The sequence below is a fragment of the Patella vulgata genome, chromosome 4 (assembly GCF_932274485.2).
Source record: "Patella vulgata chromosome 4, xgPatVulg1.2, whole genome shotgun sequence".
NCBI classification, from domain to species: domain Eukaryota; kingdom Metazoa; phylum Mollusca; class Gastropoda; family Patellidae; genus Patella; species Patella vulgata.
The window spans coordinates 21,560,509-21,580,641 of NC_065882.2; the positions used below are offsets into that span (position 1 = coordinate 21,560,509).

General features: G+C 37.1%; 1 long non-coding RNA gene across 1 annotated transcript; it reads right to left on the minus strand.

The window, feature by feature from the left end:
- Positions 1-12,066: 12,066 nt before the first annotated feature.
- Positions 12,067-13,763, minus strand: LOC126818383 (uncharacterized). The gene is made up of 3 exons (XR_007679216.1): positions 13,603-13,763; positions 12,631-12,791; positions 12,067-12,196 (listed from the first exon to the last, which is right to left on the minus strand). It is a non-coding gene; the product is annotated as an uncharacterized LOC126818383 (long non-coding RNA).
- Between the last annotated feature and the right edge of the window lie 6,370 nt (positions 13,764-20,133).

Sequence of the window (20,133 nt, forward strand, 5' to 3'; positions counted from 1 at the left end):
TTAACCACAATGTGCCACACCAATTAGTTTCAAATAACTCAATTAAAATTTATATCAGTACACTATTTTGCGTCATACTCATCCCAGTGTTTCGTTTGATTAGACTCAATCCCACTCAAGCACTGTCGTATTGAAAGCAAATTTCTGTTCCAAATTATGACTGCTGCGATTAACAACCAATACCTAACTGCGTAAAAATATCATTTGGGTTTAACAGAAGGAGAGAAAACCCACGAGGTTGGACAGGCGACCCAATTCCTTGTCACGTACAACCGAATCGAAACCACGCCAGTTGACTCAATGACAGACCTTATGAAACAGTGCGCACACGCTAACCATTCGGTGTCCACCCCCCTCGGGTTTAAACTGAGCTCAAAATATTTTCACATAACTCACGAAATTTATTACGCCCAAGTATTATTATTATTACAGCATATTTATAGTGCGCCCTTTCATATAACATGTTCAGGGTCACTTTACAAAGTGACAATGTAATCATAAACAACAAGATTATGGACATGTTAACGAGTGTATACAGAGTCAGTTAAAAACCTGGGGCCTGTTTCACGAAATTTTAACAACGATAAAATCCAAATTTTAGAAATTTGACTGGATAATATTAGATTGATTTTAGTGCTTAGCCAATCAAAATTGAAGTATCTATTGAAATTTGGATTTTATCTTGAGTTAAGATTTCGAGAAACAGGACTAAAAGAGTGCTGACCACAAGAGACTAGTTGAACAGCTTTGGACTTTAAAAGTACTTTATCTGATTAATAAAATCTTAAAATTAATTCGATATTTAACAGGTGGTTAACCAGTGTAAATTATATAAAACAGGAGTTACATGGTCGCAGAAAATAGAATATTGCAGAAAAACTAATTGCGTGACAAACAAGGCTATTAAAACTGACTACAATGTAAACAATACTGTTTGGAGACCAACAATACTTTCACTATTTTTAATACCTTAAATCACTGTCCAAAGTTTTAGGGAAGACCCAACAAACGTAACAATATCATTCGGGTTTAAACAGAGCTCCAAATATGTTTACATAACGTTACGTCATGACTCACGAAATTTATTATGCCCAACCAGTGCATAGCAGAATAATGCAGAAAAACTAATTGTGTGACAAACGAGGCTGTCAAAACGGCTACAATGTAAACAATACCGTTTTTAATACCTTAAATCAGAAATCATCCAGCCATCACCAGAGAGGGATTTCTTGGGCAATTGCTTCAGGAATGTGATTTTGCCTTTACCACACTGATCAGCAGTGAATATTCGCTAGGCAACTATAATCACTGAGAGGGGTGACATCGGTGCGGATTAATTAGCTCAATTAATTTTTTCCATATTCATATTAAATTCTAGAACATATTTTTGAAGCATTAGAAAAATAAATAATGGTGTTTGAAGAATATCTGGATAAAAAATATTTCCTATTTAGTGTAAAAAGGTATATAAAATGAGTAAAAGGCACCATTCTGCACAGACAGGTTTAGCTACTACACCATATGTAAACAATGCACGCGCTGTCGAGCCAATGATCAACGTCGTGTGATGTGACGTCACATGTAGAAGGCATTTGATCTTACACAGCGTACCTATGCGAAACAGATTGACTCAGACCCGAAGACAACTTTTATACGTCTTGTCATAATACACGGTAACCTGTATTGCGCTAATTAAGAATTATGGACAGTTCATTAATACAAGTTTCCTGAAAGTTTCAGAAAAAAACGTAGCCTCTATTCCGCTGCCAAGAAGTGTAGACGGTTCGACCTGCAGAAAGGACGATTACAAATAAAAATACATTCACATTAACAGTTGGGCATATCAGATATATAAGATACATTTTATAATTGAATAAACACGCCTCACGGGCAACGGGGAGTAACATACCATGACATAATCACACAACAAACATACACAACAAACACTAGAGTAGTCCGAGCAGTGTGAAGCGAGCGGTCGCTTAAATAGTATAAATGAAATGAAATATGGTCCTGGCTTTTTGCACCAACCGGGATAATGATTCATGAAGAGGACCTAACTCGCTGCATTAGGTGTGAAGAATTGTCACACGCCACATAGGTGGTGAGTTGTCGCTAGGGTCAAAAAAAAGTACACGGCATAAAGTAATATTTTCTGTGGAGTAGATCCATTACTGAATACAGAAAAATCAAAATCTGAAAATAACCGATAAGTTCATCGTTATCCGTCGGATTTTTCACTTCTAACTTTTGAAGATGAGCCAACACACAAATTTTGGGTCACATAATACTTCAGATGATTCATTGATGTTCTCGGAATGACATTTGCACCTAGACTTGAATACGACGCCTCGAAAGAGTTGATTGATGTTTCATAATCCGCGTGCAAATTCATCCCGTAACACGCTCAAGACTTTCTGCCCCTCCGGCCCAACATTACCATCAGCATTCATTAAGTCCTCTAATTTGTCAATATTACTCAAAAGCTTGCGGCACTGGTTGCCGTTGAATTTCCCAGAATGCAGTTCCGGTCGTTTCAAGCTCAAAGCGTGGGCCCAGTCTTGAGCGCACAGAGAACTATTGCCAGATTCCGTTAGCACAGTGTCCAGGTGGTCGTAAAGTCGATTTGTCACGCCCAAGAGTAGGTGTAATTCCATTACTGGAAGAAAGTCTATAAAGACAAACTTTTTTCCTGTTTTGCTCGTGGTCCAATGCGCTGTAAGGCATCCTGAATTGGAAAAGTGAAAGTTAGTTAGTATCAGTTGAACGGAAATTCGTCAACTGATACTAGTTTTTAGACTCGTTTGAGGAGCACAAGTGGATTAGATAGATCTGATCAGATATCTAGATATATGATATATGCGATCACCAGGCTTGGTCAGCAAGATTATTTTTCCCGGAAAATTTAAGGCGACTCAATGCGCGTGCGTGCGGGTATACTCACTCGATATCCACATGATCCTGCAGCTTCCACTTCCACGGAATTGTGGCGGGAAACGTCTATTGCTGTACAAAAAATCTTTAGCTGTGTCTCTACCTCACTTATGATGAAATATTGTAGTGTGTTGATGATTATTGCTCAAATCCGACGGATAACGATGAACTTATCGGTTATTTTCAGAAAAAATGCATTTATTCGAAAAGATATCAATAGACGATTTTGATTTTGATTTTTCTGTATTCAGTAATGGATCTACTCCACAGAAAATATTACTTTATGCCGTGTACTTTTTTTTTACCCTAGCGACAACTCACCACCTATGTGACGCGAAAAATTTCTTTCTAGATTTCTTGAGAATCTGGAGCGGGGGGCACTGGGGGATCTGATGTACATCCATTGGCAACGTAATAAGATTTCATTCCAATTGTTTCTATTGTTATTTGATTATGTTGTCTTTCCTGTTCACCTACATCTCTTCCCTGGTGAGAATGGGAGGTCCCTGGAACTTTTTCTCCACAAGGTTCCTCTATGCCTACTTGCATATAGTTGGCCACACCTGTTGATGAAGTTTTCGACTCTGTTGGAATCTGTTCCTTAACATAAAATATAAATTTATCATTAATGAATAATCAATGATTTTGGTACTTGAAGGATAAATCCAGGGTAAATATTAGGGAATAAAACTTTGTGTGAAAGGCTTTTAGAACCTTTTTTTTTTATGTCTCAAAGAACAATCTGGAGCGCCATGGTACTTTTTACAAATAAGTCTCTGACTCTCAAAGGGCTAGCATATAAACTCTTTGACGATTGGCTCAAAATTTAGAGCTGAAACTTAATGTAAATAGGCTATTTGCTTTACATTTTGGCATTTGATTTGTATACTTTCGGTACTATGTTTTCTCCTTTAATATACACAGTGAGAGAGAGAGAGAAATGGGGTTTAACGTCCACTCGACACAAACTAGGTCATTTCGTGACTAACATATGGTTTGATTTTATTTCAATAATTCGCTTGCGCGTTGGGGTCTTTAGCAGTGGGAGGAAACCAGAGGACCAGGAGAAAACCTACGAGGTTGGACAGGCGACCCTACTCCTTGTCACGTACAACCGGGGATTCGAAACCACGCCAATTGACTCAATGACAGGCCTTATGATACAGCGTGCACATGCTAACCGTTCGGCCATCCAACCCCCCAATATACACAGTCTTTTAACTTCAAAATATAGTATGTAGTAGTATAAAGTACATGTAGTATTATAGCGATTAATACAGCAGATAACATATAGGCATCCTCAGTATCCCTGCAGTGGTATCGTTCCGTAGACTGGGGATACCAAGGATGATATACAGCATGAAGGTTATGTATTGACTCAATAACACTAAATAAAATATAATCAGAGCAAATCCAAGACTGAGTTGTTTAAATTTAGTCACTGTTCACCTACATCTCTTCTTTGGTGAAAATCGGAGGTCCCTGGAACTTGTTCTCCACGAGGTTCCTCTACTGGCGTATAGCTGGTCATAACTGTTGACGTCTCTACGTCTACTGGTGTATAGCTGGTCATAACTGTTGACGTTCTCGACTCTGTTGGAATCTCTACGTCTGCTGACGTATAGCTGGTCATAATCTGTTCCTTAAAATTAAAATATATATTTATCATTAATGAATGATCAATGATTTTGGTACTTGAAGGATAAATCCAGTGTAAATACAGTATTAGGGAATAAAACTGTTTAATTTTGTGCGAGAGAGAGGGATGAGGTTTAACGTCCACTCCACACAAACTAGCTCATTTCAGGACGAACATATATGGTTCAATTTTATTTCAATAATTCGCTTGCGTGTAGGGGTCTTTAGCAGTTGAGGGGGGGGGGAGACCTGGAGCAAACCCACGAGGCTGGACAGGTGCCTGGATAAGCCTAACTATATTTGTAATTACCTATTGCGGCACATACTCCTCGTTTGATTAGACATAATCCCACTGAACAATGCCGTAATGAAAGAAAATTTATGTTCCAAATTATGGCTGGTCAATAGTCTGATTAACAACCAATACCTAACTGCGTAACAATATCATTCGGGTTAAAACAGAGCTCCAAACGAGGCTATCAAAACGACTACAAGGTCAACAATACTGTTTGGAGACGAACAATACTTTCACCGTTTTTAATACCTTAAATCACTGTCCAAAGTTTTAGGGAAGATCCCAGATTAAAGGAAGGGTTATGTTGCTGTACTTAGGATAGATTTGATTGAACGGAAACTTGGAAGAATAGACACACTCCCTCAAAAGCTCAAGTATCAGAATTCAATCCAGCAATGGTCAGAGATGGATTTCTCGGACCATTGCGTCAGGAATATGATTGCGGCATGGTTTACAAATGTGTTTATCTCATCACTCAATGCAAAACATTGTGTGTGGGGGGGGGGCTTCTAAAAGGGCTAGCATATAAACTCTTTGACTATTGACTCAAAATTTAGTATGTGAATTATAAGTACATGTAGTATTATAGCGATTAATGTCCGCTTCCACTATGGGTAATACTGCAGATTACATATAGGCGTCCTCAGTATCCCCAGTGGTATCGTTTCAAGTGGTATCGTTCCATAGAACGGGGATACCGCGGATGACATACAGCATGAAGGTTACGTATAGTACTGAGTAAAATATTGCTTAAATAATCAGAGCAAATCCACGACCGGGTTGTTTAAATTTAGCCACTTCTAAATTTTATTTCTGGTCAAACTTCATTGTATGAATAAAACCAACAATCTAATTCACCCATCCTTCAATAGACAAATCCAGATTAGGATTCAATCAAACACGTCCTACTGACCTGATCAAAAATATTTTGCATTGTCATCATACCTGATTTATCTTTATGCTGTAAGGCTTATATAATCCACTCCTTCCTTTTGCAGCTAGGCAACAGCTGAAGTTATAAAGTTAAGATATTCTACGTTATTTTGGGGTTTATTAGATACCAAGTAATTAAGTGCCTATACATTTCACACAAAAAATAATAATAACAAAATCAGTAACAATGATAACATGACATGAATTATATGTCAACTTGAATAAAACTGGTTTCCGGACAGCGCTAATGAAGCCTACTCCTACTCCTATATCAAATTCCAACTCTCAAGGCTATTTTTACGTGCATGTCAATGTGGACACGGGACCTCGGTTTTTCATCCCATCTGAATTTGTCCTTCGTCCTGCACCACTGACAAGGAGAAACCAGGTCGGAAAATCCCGAGGAACTTTCTTGGCCAACACCTGTAGCGAACCTGAGAACTCCAGCTCACAGAGCCACCGCGACCCCCCATTTTATTAAACCCTGGATAACAAACGAAAGTATGGTTAATTATATATAGTGATATGGATATTCAATAGTTCCTGATATCGAGACTGGAAAATTCAATGGTTATTCAATAGCACTTGAAATTTCATAAGAATTTGGTTTTCCATATAAATTCCTATAATCATTATCCAGATGTAACGGATACAATACTCCTAATAAAAGATATATTAAGAAGGGAAAGGAATGTGACTGAGTGTGTCGTCATTTTGATACAGTCGGCAATATTATGTTAAAGTCTTGATGAACATCCTAAAATTAAAGCAAGTTTAATGATCGCCATGCAAAGTGTGAAAATATGCCAAAACAGCAGCTTTATCTCAAATGCAGCTTATCCGAAAGGATAACATGGATATTGATAAGGTTCATCCTCTCATGACCCCAATGCTTCCCACAACATTTTACAAAACATCCGTTAAAAACTACAACCTCTATCACGTTTACAATGTTTCGGAAAAGAAAAGTCCCCAGACAGTGACTATCGATCGAGTGTGCGCTCTCATGACCACAATGCTTCACAAAATAAAATTGAGAAAAAAATCTGTCAAAAACTGTAGCCTCTATCATGTTCACAAGGTTTTCGACATGGGAGAGTGGGAGAGGGTGTATCTCTGGTATGGAAGGTCGCACTGCAGAGTGCTGAATATCGATAGGCCCCAAAGCTTGAAACCAAATTTGAAAAGATTCCGCTGGAAACTGTAGCCTATATCGAGTTCACAAGCCAACTGTTGACGGACGGAGAGAGAGAGAAATGGGGTTTAACGTCCACTCAACACAAACTAGGTCATTTCGGGACTAACACATGGTTCGATTTTTTATTTCAATAATTCGCTTGCGCGTAGGGGTCTTTAGCAGTGGGAGGAAACATGAGGACCCGGAGAAAACCCAAGAGGTGTTGACGGATGGACCGACGTGCCGATGGATAGGGTGACGACATAATTGCGTATAATAATAATTATAACCCTAATATGTTTTTGGCTGTATTGATGTTAGCACGGTCTGTCATTAAGTCAACTGGCTTGTTTCGAGTCCCCAGTTGTATGTGACATGGAGTAGGGTCGCCTACTACGCGCAAGCAAATTGTTGAAATAAAATTGAACCGTATGTAAGTCCAGAAATGGCCTAGTTTGTGTTGAGTGGACGTTAAACCCCATTTCTCTTTCTCTCATCTGAACGACTGATATAAGAATGGTATACAATAAATGAGATATATAATGGCGATGATAGCAAGGTGGTTAGATTACTATGCAGTGTACAATCAGAAAAAGTAAATGAAATTACTCAGATTGTGACATCATTCGAACCCATTAAAAAATAAAATATACAAATTAATAAATTGGAAAGTCTGACTTACCAGCAAATTACAACAACTAACGTTACACCTATAATGACACCTATAATTACAGTCACATCCTGTTTAGACGGTGTTTCTGAAAATATTGGTATAAATTGAACCTATATTTTTAATAGAATGCAATTTATGATCTTGTAGTCGAAAAATCGGGGCAATACTAAACACCGAAAAATACCGAAACAAATCCGAAAAGTACATAAATTACCCTAAAAATGCTGAAAAAAGACCGAATAAAAATTGTTTGATACTAATCAACGAAAAAAAATCTGAAAAACCCTAAATACCAAAAAGACAATAAATACTGAAAAAACAACACTAGTTACCAAATATACCCTCAATACCAAAACACTGGAAAATTAGGGATCTCATTGGGTTCCCGGGCTCCAAGCCTTCCCAGACCCCGCTTTTGTGCCAGGTCCCAGTAGGGCTTCCTGAGAATCGATCTGAGCCCCCATTGTGCTGATGGGCTGCCAATGGCTTTTATGTGCTCATATGCTCACTTGCATGGATCACAGGTTGAGCACACTGAACAATAAAACACCTGTTGGGACCCATCAACTCCACTGAGGTCCGGGGAAGTGGTTCTAGGACAATTACCTGTGAACAATTACCTCCTAACAACCATCCCCTGACACTTACCCCCAGTTGGCCACGCATAAGCATTGTGGAAACTCTAGGGTCAAGCATAAAAATTGTGGGGAACAGAAGGTGGGCAGGGGTCACGCTAGGCCACGTATTAAATTGTGGGGAACACTAGGTGGGTAATGGGTCATGCTAGGCCACACATCCACCTACAGTGCACTACAATTCTTATGCATGACATAGTTCGACCATTAGGAGCACAGGAAGGCCATTGGCAGCCCATGAGCATAGTGAGGGCTCAGATCAGGTCCCGGGAAGCAGAACTGTGAGCGGGGTGTTGGGTGGCCGAATGGTTAACGCATGCGGATTGAATAAGAAGGTCTGTCATTGAGTAAAGTGGTATGGTTTTGATTCCCCGCATGTACGTGACAAGGAGTAGGGTCGGCTGTCCAGAATTTTTTTGAGAAATTTACAGGGCATCATAAAGAGAAGCACTGTTAAATTTCAGAGTTTTAAATTAATTATGTTACTGGTCTCGTCGTGGGAAACTTGTAAACACTCCCCGTCTTCATTAACCCAGCCAAAGCAGAACAGTAGGAAGTTAAACCATATTTCATTTAATTTCCGTAAACACTCCACTATTCATATTTATGCGGATATTTTCTTTTATGAAACATGGTATATTAACCTGATCTTACCTTTAGAACTAGTCGTGAAATTTTCAACTATCCAGTCGTTATAAGAGCCTTCTCTGGATAAACTTCTAATACAGACATAATAAAGAGTAGTTGGTGATAGATTTTCCAACATCTGTTCATATTTGTCTTGATCAGCTGTTATATTTAATATACTTCCTACAATTGAAAATATACTCGCCCTAAACCTCACATCATCAAGTGACCAAAAATGGCCAATTGGACCAAGGCTAAGCCAATAAGTTTAAGAATAAATTCGAGTATATAAAAATAAGAGATCAATGGATTAGTGCGGGTATATAAAATAAATTACTAATAACCAGTGTACTATTTTCCAGTATATCGATAATCTTTGTTATTGAAAATAATCTTCAAAGGAATATCTGTCTTTATTGGTACTTTCGAATATCTGTCTGCCTTAATAGTCTATACACAAACTTTATTACAGTAGAACTTGTATTAAGCAAGCACCAAAGGGAAATTTAAAAATGTTTGCTTAATGGAGGTGCTCTTTGACTAGAGGTATCTTATATTGCCCCAACCCCTACCACAAAAAATAAAGATATAGATTGCATATATGTTTTTATTCATGTAGTACAACAATAACAATACATCTAGTTGTGAATTCAAAGTAGTCGCGTATACATGTTTGTTTAGTAATACTGGATCTCTGGCCCCCCAATATTTCTTTTACTTTTATCATACTGAATCATAGCGTCTAAAAGCGTTTCAAAATGCCGTGAATTTGAGTATTTCCCATCCCCACTATTTTAGCGATAACCAACCACTTAATAAAATCTTGGTGCTTTTTGTGCTGACATAAATTAATTACGCTTGGGTGCATTGGCAGCGAACATTAATACTTGCATCGATAAATTTGACCGTCGCTGAATCTTGCGCCGAACGAAAATTCTTTACTCAAATCTCGAACATAACTTCTGTAAACTTGTCATTTTGTAGCAACCTTCGATACTACTGTCTACCATTGTGATGCATTCGATAATATTTATCCATTTTTGAGAAGAAAATCGATGGATTAATTTTATTTTATCAAAAAAAGCACATGAACAAAAAACCATCGCTGATTTTATCACTGATTTACAGGGGATGTAACTCTGTATGTAATATTATAGGGGGCGCCAAAACGTCTGTTTAACAACAAAGTGGCAATGGAAAAGAGATACTAGATGATTGTGACAAAACTCGGTACTTTCATTTTATTCAATCAGTATCAAATAATGTGTTGTTACGCGTGAAAACAATGATCAGGTTAGTCGTTTAATAAAACAAAAGATTAATTAACAGATAATCCCGGGTTGATTGTTATTTTTACATTTCTTTTTACCTGATCAGTGGGGTCCAGTTAATTAACTACTACTCATGGGATTAGCGGGAGAGTTACAAAGAAAGAACGACAAGATGGTATCATTCAACAATGGCCGTTGAATGGGCGATGTTTTGTTGAATTTATTAGTAAAATAGTGACCGCTGGCCGCGTTAGAGGAGTGACCGTTGAAACAGTAGAATTTTTACGGGGGGAATTAATCGTGATGCCCTTTGCACGCGTTGAACAGGTGCGTGTTTAGTAGAGGTTAAATTACTTAAAAATCGCTCGGGGGGGGGGGGGATTTTTGGGTGCTCGTTGAAGCAAGTGTTCGCTGATTAGGAGTGCACGCCGGAGCAAGTTCTACTGTATATACTTTTCTTAAAAGTCTATAACGAATTTGACTTTGTTTAATACTTGTACAAGGATGTCTTTGTGAATAGTTTAATACTTGTACAAGGATGTCTTTGTGAATAGTCTATATACGAATAACTTGAAGAATATGAATCTTGAAAAAAAGAGATGAGGGCACAATTATTAGTTAACAGGATTTTTAGAGGAAAATATTCTATTGACGTCACTGGGACCGGGGCTTATTCTGTATTTCCTTAATTTCCAAAAATATTGTAAATTCAAAAATTGTTTAAAATACCATTATCACAGTGTTGTTCTGAACTGAAAAAATAAACCAATTGGTACATCATTGGCCTGGCTGATCTTGCATCTAAGTTACATTTGGTTGTCCAGGTTAACTTTATACTTGTTCGACCGATAACAGTTGAGTCAAATCCCGGTGAAGCTGAATCTGAAAAATAAAACAAGCACACATTTAAGATCATAAAAATATAAGTATTCTAGCCGCGAACATTTTGTGGAATATATGTTATCCCTGTCTATATCATAAATAGTACATACAGCAGCAATATGCTTCTACAGCATCGCACACTATTTCGCGCAGTTTTTGTATTTAATAATACAGATAGTTTTATAGATAACATTCACTAAGTTTATTAACAGTTTACATCGAAACATTGCAGTTTATAAACTTGGTGAATATTATCACTAAATGCCCTTTAAATTATGTATTTATTTGCCAAAATTCTCCAGCCTTTCAGATACCCTTCGCCAATACATATTCAGATACAAATACAATAATAATTGTTACATTTTGTTTTACTGATGTTGATTATTGAATTCGACCATTGAGAGATAGTCTGATAATAATAACCGAAATATCACATCAGCTCATCCCAATTTAATTCTTTATTTTGACTGAAATCAATGATGTTTAGATCCTAAAATATAGACCCAATCATTGTTCCCATCCACACAAGGAGGATGCCCTACGATTGACAATCTGCCTCCATCAATCTGTAAGTCTAAAACGTTTGTTTTTTCCTGTCGACATCTGAATATTAAATTATGTAGTTTTTATATCGTATGTATTTATTAAATTCATGACTTTGTTCGTATTCTCAAAAATTACTATGGAGAATCATTCATGGCTTCACTTAAGCTTGATGCATGTATTGGTGAAAACCATTTTGTGTAAGTATTTTTTGAGGACGTGTTAAGTAGTGTACCTCAAAGATAGTTTCCAACATAAAAGGACTTGTGTAAAAACTAATATACACAAAATTGTGTTCGTTTCTAATACATTGACACAAACTATTATTATGATTTATGAAAGAACATGTATCTATGGACTTGTCTTCCAACCCAAAGTCGGCGTGATTATTATATCAGGCCGTTTTCACATACCTCCATTATATAAATATGTACATTTTGACCATATCATACCACTGTTTATGGACTTAGTTTCTATGGATACAGAAAACTGCCAACGACAATCTTCACAGAGAGAATTAGGTTTGGTCTTTAATCTTAATCTATATTGGTGTTCATCATCAGGTATTATGATATCTGTTAATCCTGTCTATATATAGATACACACATGTATAATGTTTAAAACGCAATTTTCACAAAACAAGTAAAGTTCTAAATGAAACCAGTATTAGTACCAAAAGACGAAGCGACAACTGTTAGCAACATTCAAGGCCCCCATTCTTTTGCGTTTCTTTGATCAAGTTAAAAATGTTATTCTTGCTTCAATTTGAGTAATTTAAAAGAATGTGCGCCCTCTAAGCCCCCTTTTGTACACTGTGCCATAGTCTAGATACTGATTAAACACTTTACTTGCACAAGTCGTGAAACACTACAAGTGACAAAGTTTTTGAAATCTGAGACTGGTAGGGTCTATAGTGTGTGATCTAAAATAAATTTTCGTCAGTCCCCAATGCACAAAAATGTATTCTTACTAATAGCCTGGCTCGGGATATAAAAATACGTTTTGAAGATTAATTTGCTCACCTTGCAATTCACTATTTTGGATCCCTCGAAGACATTTCCATAACAGTAATGTAGTTTAACTAAATTTGTTTGACCTAGAGTATTGTTATCTTGTTTCCAAGATATTAGGTAGTCTGTTACATTAATTTTTTCAGCTATTACCATCGTAGCCTTTACCAAACCTTAGTGAAAAATAAATTTGTTCAAATCAGTTCATTACCCGTACTCTTCTTTGAAAACTGAGTCATGATTAGAAGTTGCATATGTTCACACCTATATTAAGACTTGTACACTATGAATTAATTGTCGGTGATATTGCATCAACATCGATGACCATTGGTCTGCCGTAAATTAAAAAGACCGACAGATCATATGTGCGCTACCTACAGACAATTTTATTCATCGTCACAGAGATCGATATAACATGTAATTCCTTCCAGATGGGGTGGCGACGGGGAGGGCAGTAGGCCCTATGTTTAGCTATGTGAAATCTTTAACACGGTTGAGGTAATTGAATGGAATGGGGTATAATGTCTCGTCAACATAATGTGGTAATTATTATTTCGAGCTTTCAAGTGCCATTCAACGTACAAGAAATTTGCTGCAGTTGCATGTCTGGCAACTCTTCTTTGATTCTGAACCAGATTCAACTACGTTCCAATTGGAACCCGAGTCTTTAAGGGAAGAAGAACCGCAAATGAGTACACAGCTGGACCTCCCATATTTTACAACCCATCCAAACGACTAGGTAAATTCTCCTTATCAGCCTCGTGGCCAGTGGCAAAAAATCTGTGTCTAGGCTTTATAATTTGTCCACCTCTCTATACAGTGAACGTTAGGGTTAGCCCAGGAACAGTGTAAGAAAAACATTGGTGGAGATTCTAACATCGCTCTGAAGTTGAAACATATATTTACGTCACACAGATAAAACCCCTATAATTGGGTACTACGTGATAGCTTTCGGGTAAAAACAGTCATTTTAAAACGACTTACTTTTATATAGTTGAGGTATAAGTAAAGTGGATGCTTGTGATAAACCAGCACTAGTTTGTGCTTGTAGAAAGATTTTGTATTGGTAATCAGATCGTAGTTTATGATTTAACAACACAGACTTGGCTGTTCCTGCAACATCTTGCGACAAATAGTCAGTTACATCGGATTCTGACGATGTTTGTAGAGCAATTCTATAAAAGTTGATTTCTCCACCCTTTTCTGTCTTATTGTATGGCTAAATGTAACAACGTTGAACACTACTTAAAGCGAGAATTTCATATTTTCTAAGAAAGTCAAAACATAATTATTTCTATGTCTTTTGCTCAATAGGTTGTCAACTCACTATTATACGATCATAGGTATCATTCTCACACTTAAAAATCATTCACCCTGGAAATAATAACACAAGTACCCCCCTTGTTTTTTCTATTCCCCCCATGGAATAGCTATTTTCAAACGTTTGAATTTGAAGTTGAAAATGATATTTTTGCCAATTTCTCAATTGGCAATAGTGAATTATAGGATTAATAGGATTATTCTTTAACAAGGTAGGACTTTTTATAGATACCATCTATTTTAAGGCTTTATTTTAATACATTTTAAAAATATAACTTAAAAATATGAAATTATCGCTTTAAAAAATGGCTCATTTAGCAATGTGTATGACTTATGTGGTATCGTTGTAATGTGGCTGTTGTGATCAGAAAAGGGACAAACTACAGTGCTAAACAACTTGATGGTCATTTTATATACATTTGCGAGACAAGAGAAAAGAATTCTGCCAGGTCAGTTATGCTTCAGCTTATACTCACATTCGAATTACATCTGACATGTGATCTTTTACCTGAACGGAACTCTCGCTTTTCTGGAAACGGACAAGGACGGATCTAGAGACTATAGATAGGGGTGCAAGGGCGGCTAGGCCGCACGCTGAGTGCACCTTCGGCACAAAGCTTACAACAGGGGGTCCTGGTGACCTCCCCTGGAAAATTTTGTAAACTAGAAGCCCGGAAATGCCATTTCCAGTGATCTGAGACAAGAATCCGGTTCTAAAGTGCGCACCATGGATCCAAATAGGAAGGGGGGGGGGGCGGGTGCATCCCTTACTAGATCCGCCCTTGACGGACTATTCTGCAGGGTCAGGATGGAGACCATTTCCCGGTCAGCAGCGTTCCAGACTAGGCCTATGTATGTTTGAATGCCAACTGCCAGGGAGCACTAACGTACACGGAACCTAATGTATTTATCAGACATCAGGCGTTACTCCGGTGGATTTAGTACTATCACGACTATAGTAGACACACCCTTGTCATGCTATTGAGAGTTACGCCAAAGGATTTAGTACAACAAGACACACACTTCCTCCTAGGAGGATTTTATACTAACTATACTAACAGGACGATTTGACCAGACTATCGATCGTATAACACAAACCACAGATGCATCATGTGTTATCCTCAAATGAAATGAAATGGGATCTGACATTGTTCTATTCTGCTCCGACTGGGCTACAGCGTGCTCTTATATCGAATTCTAACTGTCAAGGGTTCTTTTACGTGCACGCCAATGTGTACACGGAACTTCGGTCTTCCATCCAATCCGAACAACTATATATTGCCCCTCGCCAGATTCTACGTCCTACATCACGCCGGGAAATCCCGATGAACTTTCTCTGACTACTCAGTGATCGAACATGACACCCCCAGGTTAGCTAGCCAACGTCTCACTCACTGTGTCGGCGTTATCCTCAAGGGTTTAGTACTATCCGAACCACAAGACACATATTTAAAAATCAAACCATCTGGCGTTACCTCCAGGGGTGAGTACTTGGTTTTATTACAGGATTGTTTTTGCTTTAAAATTTACATTCAACAAATGGTCAAATCTAAAAGTACTATATTCAATAAATCCCAGACACTCACCTTCCAGTATATAACTACATGTCTATATTTGTCATCAAATTCATGCTGGCTATAATAACTATTACTTATCCTAGGTGATGATCTTGGTACTAGCAAATTTAAAAAAAGACAACATAATATATATCCAACAAACTCATTCAAATGTATGTATATCAAAAGTAAAAAATGTGTACTATTTTACTGTAATAACGATCTTTATTAAGTATGGTAGCAAACACATTGGGAAATTTAAATTGGCCTATTGATTGAATAAACTGAGAGAACATCGAATGTTCCAATAAACAATATTTTTCCTGCAAGCACCATGATTCAAAATGACACCCAATCTATAATCTGTATAGTTGCCGATTTGGGTACAGGGTTTTCTTATATTCTGTTCTGTATCAGAAAAACAATATGTACCTGAAGTTGGAGTCTGTATGATGGTGGAGAAAACGTCACTCCAATAACCAGAATCTTTTGGTTTGGATGTTATTAATATGGTGTAGTTAGAATGGGGTACTAAATTACCTACAATTGTCGTCAGATTGGACTTACAGTTATCAGTCATCTGTAATAGAAAACAAATAATTAGTTTGTGCATGTGCAGAATGTAGAACCCAGGCCGTAAACAGTGGGTTGATCCAATTGTATGCATCTATAGCATTGTAATTGTCAGATGCGTCCCCCCCCACTTCCTGTACCCCCATCAGAGGCTGTAAAACTCCAGCTGCCCTTCTCAGTTTGTGAGTTCCCAGGCGTAACCGTCACCTCCTCAACCAGCTGTAGCTGTTTAAGACTCTGGAATCGTCTAATTCACAAGAAACACACAAACACGAATAGATATTGTGATATTAAATTCTTCTCATGTCGACGCTATTGAAGACGTACTAAGTCATCTCCTCTAAGCACCCTTTTCAGCTTTTGTTGCAGGGTTTTTGCATTCAAAATAATTACCAGATGATGACAACAATTTAGGACATGTAACAATTTTTGACGTCGGCAAAGTTGACCAGAAGTTTTAAGTGCGAATCAAGTCTTTAAAAACATTCCCTAATAATTCTAATAATACGTTTTTACTTGTTCGGCTTGGTGCCTATCGCCATTATCACCAATAATAGTTACATTATACTGTAATGGTACAACTAGACAAGCTAGTTTGGATGGTCTTTTCCATTGTATTAATACTGAAAAATTGAAGAAACTGGCTGCTTCTAATGTGGTTATAGCTGGAGGTTTCACTGAAAAAGAGAAATGGGTCGTTAAGATGTGTGTAACTTCCCAACTAATCGTTTTCCAATATTTATTGACTGGCAGAATCCTGTGTAGGGCTAGTAATCCTATGTGCTGTGTGCCAGCTTCGAGTGCGTCTGGCGTAAATGGGGGCTCTGATTTATCGCAACATGATTAATGTATTTTAATTATTGCTGATTTAAATGTTCATATTGATTAATGTTTTTACTGTAAAATTTTGTTACAGTCATTTTTTTGGTTTTGTATTAATAAATGGCATTACACCATATCCTATGTGCTGTGTGCCAGCTTCGGGTGCGTTTGGCGTAAATGGGGCCTCTGATTTATCGCAACATGATTAATGTATTTTAACTATTGCTGATTTAAATGTTCATATTTACTAATGTTTTTACTGTAATTTTGTTAAAGTCATTTATTTGTTGTTTTTTTTAATTAATAAATGACATTACACCATTTCGAGACGTTTTATTGATTCTTGGATAGAAGCACACAGATAGTGGTGCACTGAACTAGTTTTAAATTTAGATACACACAAAAAGAATTATACTATTTTATCTGAAACAACAATCAAAATAAAACAAACAACATGAAAACAACAATAAAAACAGAAATGGGCCGACTTACGATATTTATTTGGGTTGACAATAGTGGTGTCACTCGTAGCATTTCCAATTTCCGTTGTAGTGTGCACTCTGATTTCATAGGTTAGAAAATTTAGAAATCCATTGGACCCACCACGCTGCCAAATACAGGTTAGTGTTTGACCAGTAACATAGGTATCATTACAGACTCTTTCTGCATTTCTACATAAATACATTAAAACATCTCTGCATCCTTACATTGAGAAAATGCTTAGACATAACCGAAATAAAAGAAAGAAAGCAACAAAACCAAACATAAAAGTCAAACAAAAAGACCCAGAAACAATAACTAGTTTACAACCCCAATTTGGTATCCAATTTAATTTTTTTTTTTATACCAAATCCAAGGTGATGCTGCTAATTTAAGGAACAAGAACATTCCACCATAATTCTATATTCTGGGGTTTCTTAAGCGTTGGATTGATTAAAGTTCGGTTTATTGTACATAATGGCAACATCCTCAGATGGAAAATCACTTAAACCTTATTTCACAGTGTCGGACTATTACAACAATGGTAAAAAAATGAAATGAAATGAAATGGGGTTTAACGTCCTACTGTTGGGCTCCGAACTGGGCTAATGAAGACGGGCATACGCCATACAGTGTGCTATCAGGAAAATTTCGCCCGGACAGTGGCACTACGGCCTACTCTTATATCGAATTCCAACTGTCAAGGGATCTTTTACGTGCACGCCAATGTATACACGGGACCTCGGTTTTTCGTCATACCGAACGACAAAAAGGTGGCATTGTCAGGCCCCCGTCCTGCAACACTGACAAGGGGGGAACCACGCCGGAAAATCTGGATGAACTTTCTCAGCCAATGCAGGGATCGAACACCCAACCTCCAGGCTAGCGAGCCAGCGTCTTACCCACTTAGCCACGCGATCCCCTACAACAATGGTAAGGAAGTACAATGTAGTAAGAAAACCTGTTTTAGTGCTACTTACTAAGCACACATTCTGGCCCTATGGCGTCCTAATGCACTAACTCCACATATTTGGATATCATATATTCAAATGTTTGACAAATGAAATGAAATGAAATGGGGTTAAACGTCCTACTGTTCTGCTCCGACTGGGATAATTAAGACCGAATATGTTTGACAAAGTCAGTGTGTGCCGCCAGTGTATGTTGTGTATGGTGTGATGTAAAGATCCGTAAACTTATACACTTGTGGTGTAAAAATAACATCAAACTCCCAAAGTTCAAGGTTTCATTGACAGGTGTAATATGACTCCGACTAAAACTGATGACCGATTCTGAATTTCGATTGGATGGTTCCTTATAAATAGCCCAAAAATCCAACAAGTTCCTAAATAAAATCTCTGACCTATAGACCGTTTATGAAAAGGTCAATAACTCCACATAAAATTGATACGCGATAAAAAAATTTTGATGGGGGTTCCTCCATATATGATTTAGTTGATCAACCCCTTTGAAACGAAAATCGGTCACATAGAACAATTATAAGTTTTCGGTGGTGGCTAGAAGACAATGTACCTGGACATGAATTCTAGACTTATAAAAAGCAATTAAATCTGTTTTGAGCATAAGAAGGAAAGAAATGTAATACTATCAAACAACGATTGTTACGTATCAGTAATTGATTGTGTATAATCAGTGAAGTTTAAAAATCTGACTATGATCAGGGTTTTGATATGCAGACGTATTAAAAGTTGAATTGAACGAGAGATACATGACATGGCAACATTTGCAAAACTTTGTTAAAATTCTTTGGAAAACCACCCCTAGGTAAGCTCTTTATACACCCTTTTTCCATCTTGTCGGGTTTGAAAGGCAAGGAAAATGGTATGGTTATTTGAAAGTATGTGGGGTTGGGATGGGGGGGGGGGGGGTACGTAAATGAGCCCTTAATGTTAAAATCAGAAGAAAGGGAGTCTTGAGTCTGGAAAATAGTATTATCGTCCCTAGCACCACACAAGTTAACAAGCGTTTTAAGTTCATAATTTCCGAAGTATTCTGTTTTCTGTCCTATATTCCATCCTCACTAGAAAGTATATTTTTGTACAATTGTGAAAATGAGTCCAAAATCACATATTAATGTAATATGGGATAATAATAGTGATTTACATTCAGTTTTTAATTTTTTTTATTGTAATTTCTAAGCACCTACTAGTGCTTAGTCCATTCTCTTTTTTTCTCAAAAAATTACTTTGTTGTTTGTGAATCAGCAATTGTCTTGTGGAATATGTTTTTTCTTTACAAATGGCGTTCAAAACCACAGAGTACACGATTCCTGGACTGATTTTAAAATGTGGATTGTGTCTTAAATATTAGAAATTTTGATTCCATTCTTCATGGTAAAATATCAACATCAATATTTGTTGAAATGGATCAATATTAACTTCTAATTCGTATTTTTAAATTAGAATGTTATAGATAATACTATGGACAATACCTACCCGACACGATAAATAACTTGGAATCTGGGATTGATCAATTTGTCTTTGGTACTTTTCAAATCAAAAACACACACCATCCGTTCACCATCATAATTTACACAATTATCTAAAACAGGTATCATTGGTATAGCTATATTAAAATAAAAAAACGCCAATAGAACATTAATATATTACACACAAAAAAAACACCAAAAAAACTGTGAGAGATAACAATTACCGAGCGTTCTATATTAACAAAAAAACTGACCATGATGTTGAAATTGTGACCTTAGATCAAAAATCGAAGGCTGTCAATTGTCCGGAAAACA